General features: G+C 37.8%; 1 protein-coding gene across 1 annotated transcript in view; it reads right to left on the reverse strand.

Moving 5' to 3' along the window:
• pde4cb (phosphodiesterase 4C, cAMP-specific b) overlaps nt 1-8,267 on the reverse strand; it is a 111,527-nt gene extending 103,260 nt beyond the window's left edge. The window contains exon 1 of the mRNA XM_024278507.2: nt 8,046-8,267. The gene's annotated coding sequence lies outside the window, so the exon portion shown is untranslated. The remainder of the gene's footprint in view (nt 1-8,045) is intronic.
• Between the last annotated feature and the right edge of the window lie 2,684 nt (nt 8,268-10,951).

Genomic DNA, 10,951 nt, shown 5'->3' on the forward strand with positions numbered 1-10,951 from the left:
AAAAAAAAAAAAAAAAAAAAACTGTAGATCTGGGATGCATTGATAATTGATCATCAAATTGTTTCGTAATTCAATGAGGCAGAGGCGCTCATGGTCCAGACTGAAGGGGACCCATGTCTCAGTGGTAAAAAGACGCTAGTATCATAAGCTAATAAGGCTAACATATAAGCAAACAATCTCAAGTGAAACATTTATTGCAAATCCATCACCAGGACGGAGTTCACTAGAGTCAATGCCATTTACACTCAGCTACTGTTGTCTAACTTCTAAGTTCACTGGAAAGTTGTGAAAGCCGGTGGATTTTTTGACAACAGAAGGCAACACACCTACGAGCAATGCTAAAGCTAACACGATAACTACTGACCGTTACAGAATCAAAGGAAGGCGGGGCTTTTATACTGGAGCTGCAGAGCATGATGACGTGAAACTTCTGAAATGATGTGGGACTTGCACCAGTTGACCAATCACAAAATTCAACTGTAATACCTCGTTTCAACCTGCAGGGGGCAGCACACAGACGGTTTTAGGCTATGATTTTAGAAATGAAATAAGTTTATTTTAAATTGTCAAAAATGTGGCAAGGAGTATAATTCTCAAGAGGTTGGAGTCTCGCTTTGGGTGTGAGAAGTCGTGGGTTAAAATCCCGGACAAGCCCCCAATTTGTTACAACTTGGTTTGAAATGTAACAAATAAAGGGGAGACTAAACTGTTTTTTATCACTATAAGTATTTTAACTTAAAAGCTAGCAGGGATACAAGAGTTGGGAGCAGAGACGATGCAGTGAAGAACCAGCGATGGCGCTCAAGCTAAGGCTGAGTTTTTATCTGGAGCTCCCACATGCCAAAACACCTGCACCTGTGTAGGAGGAGGGGCCACAGAAAACAGACAAAAATGGCTCAGGGCTGTAGCAGACGGCACTTTCAAAGCCAAGCCCCAGTTACAGAGGCCAACAATAAAAAAAAGTTGATTTTGGTGTTTGGTTACCCTTTAAATGACACCCTGGAATGGGTCAAAAGGTGACCAGATGAAAACTAAAGACCAACCAAGAAAGGAACAGCTATTAAACTATAAGCTAAAAGTGTGGAAAGTTTGAAAAACGTCCATTTCAACATCTCTTAATAAACTAGAGGAAATCCTCTTCTCCTCATTAATCAACACCTTCAATTAACCAATTGAGCGGTGCTTATTTAGACCGTTTTTCCATTTTAATAAAAGGCCGCTTAAACACCTCCCAGCTTAAACAGTCTTTTAAATCATGCATGCTGCTCATTACTGCCCTGATGCTCCTTTAACCAAACACGCACGTCTCCATGGAGGAGCAGCATGTGCCGCTCGCACAGCCAAACGGCAAACAAGACCAGCTGTTCTCATGCTGGAGGCAGAGCCCTCAAACGGGCTTCAGAGATCTGACACAACATTTCATTAAAAACCAGCACCGCAAGGTTTTTATTAGCATGGGGGGGTACCCGGCTGAGTGATCTCGATGCCTTTTTAATCTCCGATCTGAACAGGAAACTTTGACACGGTTCGTCATCAGAGATTTCACAAACAATAGCGTGATAACAGCTTCTAAGAAGAAGCGATGGTGATACGACAGACACATCAGTGAAGGAAAGTCAGAAAAAGATTCTCACTGTCAAAGAAAATATCTGGACTAGCACTAGAGTGGTGTGAATCACATGATAATGACTGAAAAAGGACAAAAACAAGATCAATTCTGATGTTAAATGCATCAGCTAATTGCTTGTAAGTTTTCTAAAAATGTTAACTTAAATTAAACTTTTTACTTGAGTAAATGTATGAAAAATGTCCTCTCACTCAGGTGCAATACTTTATATTTGTACCATTAATTCTAAGAAAGAGCGATGAAATCAGCAAATAATTGCACAAAAATGTAATTATCTGTGTCGGCCAGTATGAAAATATAAGTCTGGTGGATTTGTCTCCTATGAGTCTAGTTCTGCCTGGACTATAAAGCAGTGATCTAATGTTTTAGAAGGTTTCAGAGGGAAAGCACATATTTATCAAAACAATAATTTATCATAAAAAACTAATATTTAATAACTCGAACACAAACAAGACTGAAAGCATTCATTATCTGTGTCTAAACACAGATGTTTTGAAAATATATCCACAAAAATATAATTTCACGCATGCCTATTTAGTTCTACAGATCCTTAGAAAACTGTAAACAAAAGATTTGTTTTTCATTTTACTCATAAAAAATAAAAATAAAAAAACCTGTTAACTCAAATTACTAGAATTTGCAGATTATTTTTAATTATTGTTAAGGATAAATCCACAAATGTCACACTTTAAACTAAATGTGTAAAGTGTAATATTGTTTGTTTACTTAATGATTATTAGAATGATTAGTTTTGTTTCTACTTAAATGCAATTTTTGAATGTAATATCCATTTCTAAAAAAGCATAATTAATGCCAAGATTTACATATTGTTTTCCATTCAAAATTCTCAATCAAAATAGTGTTTTAGTAAGGAAACAAGTGATTTAGATAAGTGTCAGTGACAACTAAAGAGAAAAAAACACTTAAAAGAGCATAAATCTAAATATTTGTACACTCAAAACACCTCAGAAAACACATTTTTTAATCAAAGTATTCAACAATATTTTATTGAAATTGCACAACAGTGATTCTTTTCATGCATGTCATCTCTTTATCAATCACACTTCTTTTTCCTTACATTTACAAATCATTTGGGCTGAAATATTAACTGCCTTGGATGCCGTCTCGGTGTGAGTCACGTAACATTTAACTGGGAATTGAAAAGGATTTTGACTTCCAGAACGAACCGAGAACCAGAATAGCTCTTTCCGCTTTTTAACTCCATGTCACGTCAAAATGTCTGTTGGGAAAAAAAGGCCAACTATTGAAATGTCAGAGTTACGTGACTATGCAGCCTGAGTAAATCCACAGTAGGTTGTGACAAAAGTACAAATTATGAATCCGTGCTTATAATTAAATCTTTTGAGATTTAATGCGTTCTTTTTTTCTCAAAGTACAAAAAAAGGTTTTTTTTTGTATTCGGTGCCTGATAGAAAGCCCACTGAAAAGCTTCCCTGCAGGCTGAACGCTTTAATCAGAGCTCTCCTCGGTTCAGGACGCTCTTTGGCAGTCGAGCGAAGTGTAGAGAGTGTGCTTTGACATTTTTGTCTGGTTGTTTCAAAGGCTATCACGACTCGAAATGATGGCAGCTTCTCTCTTGGACTAGTGACATTTACAGTGACTAAAACACACCAGGCATATGAAAACGTGCGTTATTGAACAGACGTATAGCCAATTGTGTTCACACTGGACAAGCAGGAAGGGGCTTCTTCTTAGGTGTGAGTGACAGCTAATGGGACTTTAAGAGATTTGATGGAAAATGTTGGCATTTTGCTCCATACTTTATTATTTCACAGATCTATTCCAATATAAAAGACTTGGTGTCATATACTGTCATTCCATCGGGATACAAACTGCAATTATTAATTTCTCCTCCATAATCTTTTTCTAACGAGAACGGTGCGATCGTAGCTTAAGGGAGGATGAGTCTCTCGGGGGGGATTCAAGTATAGCAAAACTCTCTTGAACAGCAATACTATCAGGTGTTGCTATCAATGATACTAATAGATGCTCTATATTCAATGTAAAACCATCCAACGGTTGTTTTTTAAGTGATGAACTGTCCTCTTGGGGGCACAACTGACTTTCCCTTAGAGGCTAATTTAAAGAGTAAATCTAAAATTGGGAGTCACTAAAGGTTTTATGATAATCCGGAACAGAAAAACTGACATGAGCTAGTTTACTTTGGCTAATATAAGCATATAAATTCAATTTTTATGACACATTAACACCAAAACTGCCTCTAAAGCCTAACCTTAGGCAGTGAATACTTTTATTCTGATGAATGGGGACAGAAACTGTCCTCTGGCAACTTCCAGATGCATGATGGGTTTAGAAATGAGGGTTTATTTGAGAGGGCTATTTTTGTGACTTTAATGTATTTGTTAGTAGTAAAATGACAGCTAGACTTGAAATTATCTTCCTTGAAACATCACCCGGATAAAAGAGAACCTTCACACAAACGTAGTACAATCTTAGAACTACTCAAAGTTTGTTTGTTATCAGAACATATTGATAGTGAGAGGAAAGTCGAGGATCTGTCAATGAAGCTAACTTTTTAATGATTGCACTATGGAGACAGTCATTTTTAAATGCGATTTTGAACTTGCAGTACTTTTACCATCCACTAGATGGCGCAGCGGCATAAGCCACAGACCCTGTAATCAGAAGTTCGTGGGATCGAATCCCACTTGGAGCCCATGGCGATATTTGTTTTTACCCAAAACTTTTTAATGCAGGTGGACAAAACATTTTAAAGTTAGAACAGCAAAATAAATGACAAAATGGCAATTTTTTTGGTTTGGGGTGGGTGGGGTGTTGTTTTTTTTTCATATTTTTAAACTGTCAACATTCTCTTAAACCTTTGAAATAGGGCTGTCACGATTAGTCGACGAATCGAGTAATAAAATAGTCAACATTTAATTTAATAGTCGATTTGTTGTTGCTTTATATTATATGGAGTCAGAGCGTAGTAAAGTGAAAAGTTATAATTTCATTCTGCTAGCTTTTTGGACTATTTTGACATTTATTAAGGTTTTTAGGCTATTTTGGAGTTTAGCTAATATTTCAGCTGCATGCTAGCTGTTTTGGCGAATTTAGTTTTTTTTTCTTTTTTAGGCTATTTTGAAGTTCCCAGGTCCCACTGGACTTGACGGCCATATCACGGGTAAAATGGTTGGAAATTTTGCCACACGCGCTTAGACCTGCCAACTTTATGCATGCTCGCGGAATCGCAGTGATACAGACACCGGAGTCCATTCCACTCCCACTCCTCTGGCAAAGCACTCCTTAATCCCGTGTGAGCGAGTCCTCCTTCTATCAGCTGCTAAACAGACGCTGTAAGCAGCGATCCAAGCGCAGAGCGGCCGGGGAACAGCCATGCAAGAGCGTGGAATTTCAGCATCCAAACTGATGTTGCGCCACCGTTTCACAGCCATTGCACGGCGGTACCGCTAGTACCACACGCAGTCACCCGCGGTCTCAATTTTTGTGCTTTTCGCATGTAATGGCGGCACAATTTTATATGTGCATCGATTCCGCGACCATATCTCGCCCGTTGCACTACCGGTCCACCGCTAACAGCGTCTGTACCACGGGAATGACATTTTTTTTCGTGTTCCAGCAGTGATATGGCTGTAAAAGCCAGTGGGACCGGACCTTAATATTTCAGCTGCATGCTAGCTGTTTTGGCTAGCTTAGGCTTTTTTCATTTTATTAGGCTAATAAAAAAAACTTCTTGGCTGTTTTTTTTTTTCTTTTCTTCATTTCTAATCTGCCTCAATAGTTTTAATTCATAAATCTGCTGTACAGCTGGCCAATCATTATGTCCCACTCCAGAATACAGTCCAGCAGCATGATGCAGCCATGTGATGTGCTGCTCATTAGCGTGGAGCACCAGGTGAACCCTCCACCCAGGCGCAGCACAGGCTGTAATTATTAACCATCTGAACGGCGGCATCCTTCTTGAATTCTTCAATCAGCCATCATAAAGAAAACCCTCAAGGCGTCTTTTCATACCATCTTAATGCTGACGCACAGCAGATAGCAGATATGCTTGTTAAAAACCTGAGCTGATAAGGCTACTGAACAACAGCCAGGAGCTTCAGTGCAACAACAGGCAGACGTACACAATGCAGTAAAAATCTGACTCACAATTCCTAACAGGCGAAACACCTCCATGAATCATTACTGTTATTACAGGCTTTGCTCACTCCTTTGGCACTGGCAGAGAGGACGAAATGTAAAGCTTTGCAGCAGGAGCCGGAAAAAGTGGAAAAGTTTAAAGTCTAACAGTGGGCTGAAAATGGGCCTGCCTTTGATTAGATACACTTATTCTGAAAAAAATAATTAGGGGTTACGATCTTTCCAGAAATGGATAAAGTTCATTATTGTTGTCATACTATTTTTGTAAAAGTTAAAAAATTAAAAGTTTCTTTAATATTAGTTTATGTTGATGTATTTTCACAACTGTAATTTCTTAGTAAATGGATGCTTGATCAAAATTTATCTTTGAAACAAATTTAAAATCATCTTTTGATCTATTTTTAAAAAGTTTCAAGTGGATTTTTATTTATGATTATAACGTTTTTAACCAAAATGAAAAAAATCATTTTCTTGGACGTAGTTTGTTCAGTTTTGAACTGGATTGTTGGTGCAGAGTAAACTTCAACTAATTTCCCATCATCCATCTGTTTACACACTCTCCCACTAGCTTACAGCCTCTCACAATCCCAACATACCATTATAAGTGCCACAAAAATCCAATCAGTTATCCAGTAATACAGCTTTAAGCCAGATACCAGCTCAGACGAGGAAAACACTTATTTGTCTGCAAGTGGATGCATCGGAATGAAGCAGAGCAGGCAACTCTAGCACCTATTTCACTGCTTCACACTTTTTCCAATGCTATTTCTTCGTCTGCTCCAGATTTACAATGATTTGAATAAATAATTACTCAGAAATGCTGTTTTTAGATCATCTAATGTAAGTTTAACACGTTAGCAACATCTTAAAAAGCGCAATTTTCAATGGAGTGGGTCTTTAAATATTATAATCAAGTTTATTTCTCCTTAAAAAGTTATGCAAACCCTACCAAAATAACATGTAAGTAATTTTAACACCTTCAATGGAGTTGCTGCACTGGAAAAAAATCAAATATGAATTTTGTTAATGAGGTAAAAATAGATGTTTTTTGTTCCCGCCTCTTTATTTTCTCACCAGAAAAATTGATCAAGTGCAAAGATAAACGCCATTTTTTTTACTGCCAAATTACCCATGACTCATTCTGAGAGAGGAAAAAAAAGGCAGATCCTGACATGCCTCAGCAAATGTTTGCATCTACAAACAGCCTGAAGCCCTTGGTGGATGAATGAGGAGACGAGCAGCGCTGGAGCAGACTGCCATCTAGCGGACACCGGAGGAACTGACGTCTGCTCCCCGACAGACACAGAAACAGGTTCGACTCCACAACTTCCAAAAAAAAATGTGAAAGCTGATCTCTGCTATGCGCACAAATGCGTCACTCTTCTCTTGACTAAGAGTTAAAACTCCGAAAATAACAAAGACTTTTTTTGTTCTTCCCACTCTTACTGTGAAAGGTCTAAAATGATTTGCCTGATAGAGACAACTAAAAACCCTCATGGATGAAGTCAAACTGAGCAGAATGCATGCGTAAATGGACACATTTTAGGCAAATTTTGCTCTTCAGATGATTTTAAAATGAGATTTGTATCAAATCCTCACTTGACCTTCGAGGAAAAACTGATAAAAACAATAAAATCTGATTTTGTAAAGAGAAACAATCATTATCTAATAAGGGGAAAGTTAAAATCTGGGTATTTAAATATGTAAAACAAGAAAAAAAATGACTTTAACAAATACAAATTATATAAGAAAGTTGTGCTAATTTTTTAATGATTACTAAAGAAGTGGAAAAGAAGATCTGATTTGTTTTTCAGATCATTTTAAGAAAGAAAACAAGAATGTTGAGGTCATGGAGAGCAACAAGAGGAAGAAACACGATTAAGGGAGGAGTAAGGAATACATAAATATTTTGGGAAAATACATTCCATGCTGGTTTTCTCATGGAGATAAAGTAATCTATCAAAAAGAGAGAACACAATGCAGTTTTAGGCTTTCCTGGGATAGATAAACATTTGGGAGGAACAAAATTGGCTTAGAAATATGAATCTTGCTGAAGAAACTATCATGCTGACACGGAAAACGAAAAAGAAAATAGGTCAGGAGAGTTTCTGAGAAACCGTCTTTAGAGGATTTCTCACAACGGTAAACTTTTTTTTTTGCAAGTTTTTCAAAATAAAAGTTTGAAAGTCAGACGCGTTCTGTGCGCGCGCGCATCTCCGCTCCTTGGATAAGTTTTTAGATGTGGAGGAAAAGTTTCGGCGTGTTTGTCACTCACCTCGTCCCCCGTCCTTCCGTTCCTTTTCTCGGCTAAACTTCCAGAAGACGCCTGTCAGTCAGTCAGGTAACGCTGCTGCGCGGATCGCCCCTTTCCATGTTTTATTACTGCAGATAATCGCTCCTCACTTTAGACTTCAAACTCTGTAACTTGCAGGGTGCTTGCCCAGTGCCGTCACCGTGACGTGGGTGACATGGTCACATGACAGGAAGACTGGCTGAGGCACGTAAACAATTTTACTACGCCGACCACGAGGTGTGCGCGCTGCGGCTTGATCCTCTGTTGTTGCTCTGGCGCTCAAAGTCACAAACGACATGACTCACTTTTTTGCAACATATTCAGACTTTTTACCAGAATTGACATGTGTGTATTCTTTAAAAACATTTCTCTCTCTGTGTTTTATGAGTTTACCACATTTTCTGCTGAAAAAGTAGCAGGATACACTTAAAGTTTATTCACCACTCCAATGAAAATTGTGTTTTTGGTGTTTTTAACATGTTCTTGTAGCAATAAAAAAGTAATATTAAGAGCAAACAAGCAAAGATTGCAGGTTTCAAGCTTGCTGCTCCATTCTGATACATCTATTTAAAAAATAGATTCATATACGTCTTTGTCCGGTATCTGGCTCAAAACTGCACAGATGGAGCTCCGCCATTTTTGTTGGGGGTTGTGAGGGGCTGTAGGCTAGCAGGAAAGTGTGTAAAATGATGGATGATGGGAAATAAGTGCAGGCTTCACACATACAGTCCTGCCCACGACTCAGAGATCAGCAGAGGGTATTAAAAACAAAAACTTTATAATCATTATTAAAAAAACACTAGAATGCTTTACAATAGATTAAAAGATGATTGGAGTCTTTAGGTTTTCTTGAGTAATATAAATATAGCAAGTATGCTGTTTAGAGGTGTAGTGTAGGAAGTAGAATACTAATTGAATACTTCTTCAGACAACATTTGAATATTTTATGGTAACATTATAGTTAATCAAAAGGAATTTTCAAGTATACTGCATCACTTTTTCTACAGACAAAGTACACTTGTAGTAGACTTAAATATTTTGCTAAGGAAACATTTCAATCTTTAGTGGCACATTTCATAAGTAAATAAAAGAAACTATTTAAAAAAATAGGTTTTACTTTAAGAAAATATGAGTCAGGACATACGAAATGTGTTTTAAATTATATGAAAGAATAAATAGATGTATGTTGTGTATCACTGTATATCGGCATGTCCAAAGTGTGGTCCATGGGCGTAAATTAAGCCAAAATTCCCTCCAACCCACAGGCCCCTGTCAAAAAACCAACAATATGTAACTTCCAACATGTTCTAAAAACTATGTGTATATTTTTTTGATTGGCAAAATGAGGTTATACGCCATTTTAAACTTGTAGAAACACTATTGAAACACAAATTGACTGCGAGGGCCTCCGCTTCAAGGACAAGTGTAAATCTGAGGGGTTTTTTTGTGAAATACAAACTATCTCTGTCTACCTGATAGGCCAAGAGGCTGTGAGTTTTCAAGGAGTTCAATATCAGGTAGGACAACAAGACAAGACACGCCAACTACGACAAGCTTTCTAGGAAATAACTGGGCATGGTTTTTAAACTTGAAATTGACAGTAAATTGTGGGAAAAATGCATTTTTTTTCTGTTCTATGTAAAGAAATGAAATATAATTTGCAATAAAATTTCAATTAAATAGTTTTATAAGGGTTATTATGAGGGTTCATACCGAATGGCTGTCCCTCACCAATATTCACCTCACCAAATCTGGCCCTTTTTACAGAACGTTTGGACACCTGTCAGTATATTTACATATATATATATATATATATATATGAGTTTGTTTCTCATATTGCACAAGCAGTGGCGGATCTAGCAGTTTTGGGGCCCAGAGCAAACAACTAGATGGGGCCCTCTGCAGTGGTTCCTTTAGCCTGCATGGAAACATCCATAATGTATGTGATTTCCTTAATTTTTCAGGTTGGCAAAAAAACACAAAAATACTTAAATTATGGAAAAAAGCCTTATGTGGTGGCATCAACAAATTCTCGAATTTGTTGATTGCCTTTCCTCTCTTTTTCTGTCTTGACTTTCCTTGTCTTCTTTTTGACTTCCTTTGTTTCTTTTATTCTTGTTTCTGTTGCTTTCTCTTTGCTTTTTTCCCCACTCATGGAAGAGTCTCTACAACTTGTTGACGGAATATTCCATTGCTGCACATTTACAGGGGGAGGATGAAACCCCTTTACACTAATGGTCTTATGCCATCTCAGTGATTCGTTTCTTCTTTGATTATGATGGATTAAAATAATGATGAAAATCATTTTAGAAATATTTCAAGTCTTCAGCTTAGGGCCCCCAAAGTATTGTCAGGTAAGTCTCCCCAATTGCAACACAAATTCTAGTAAATTGGACTGTATTTTTGTTTCACGGGGCTACACAGAACGCTCTCTTTGGTTCTCTGTTTCCTTGTATTTGTTTTTTTCTTTCATCAGGCAAATGTTGATTAAAGATATTTACCCTGACATCTTTGACTGCCGACTTCCAAAGAAAGTTTTTACTAATGTCTTCTGGGGAAACGTCAAGCTGGAATTCCAACCATGTCAGGGTAAATAATCTGCTGAATCTACATTTGATGAACATGCGTATTAAAACAGGAGCTGGGTTTCAGTGATAAAGAACACCGTGTGCCTCGTTTGTATAGAGTTTGGCCCACCCAGCTTTCCATTTGTGTACCCTCCGCTCTTTCATAGCCACGTGTCTCAGGCTGGAGGCTGCAGCCACACAGAGAGACAACAAAACCACACCTAGAGACTCAACCTGTTTGGCCATTCTTTGTTCAGATATGTTGCTAGCTTTCTTTAGGTACTGCACATCACTGAGCCCTGCAGACACCAGTCTTTATCT

The sequence above is a fragment of the Oryzias melastigma genome, linkage group LG4 (genome assembly GCF_002922805.2).
Source record: "Oryzias melastigma strain HK-1 linkage group LG4, ASM292280v2, whole genome shotgun sequence".
NCBI classification, from domain to species: domain Eukaryota; kingdom Metazoa; phylum Chordata; class Actinopteri; order Beloniformes; family Adrianichthyidae; genus Oryzias; species Oryzias melastigma.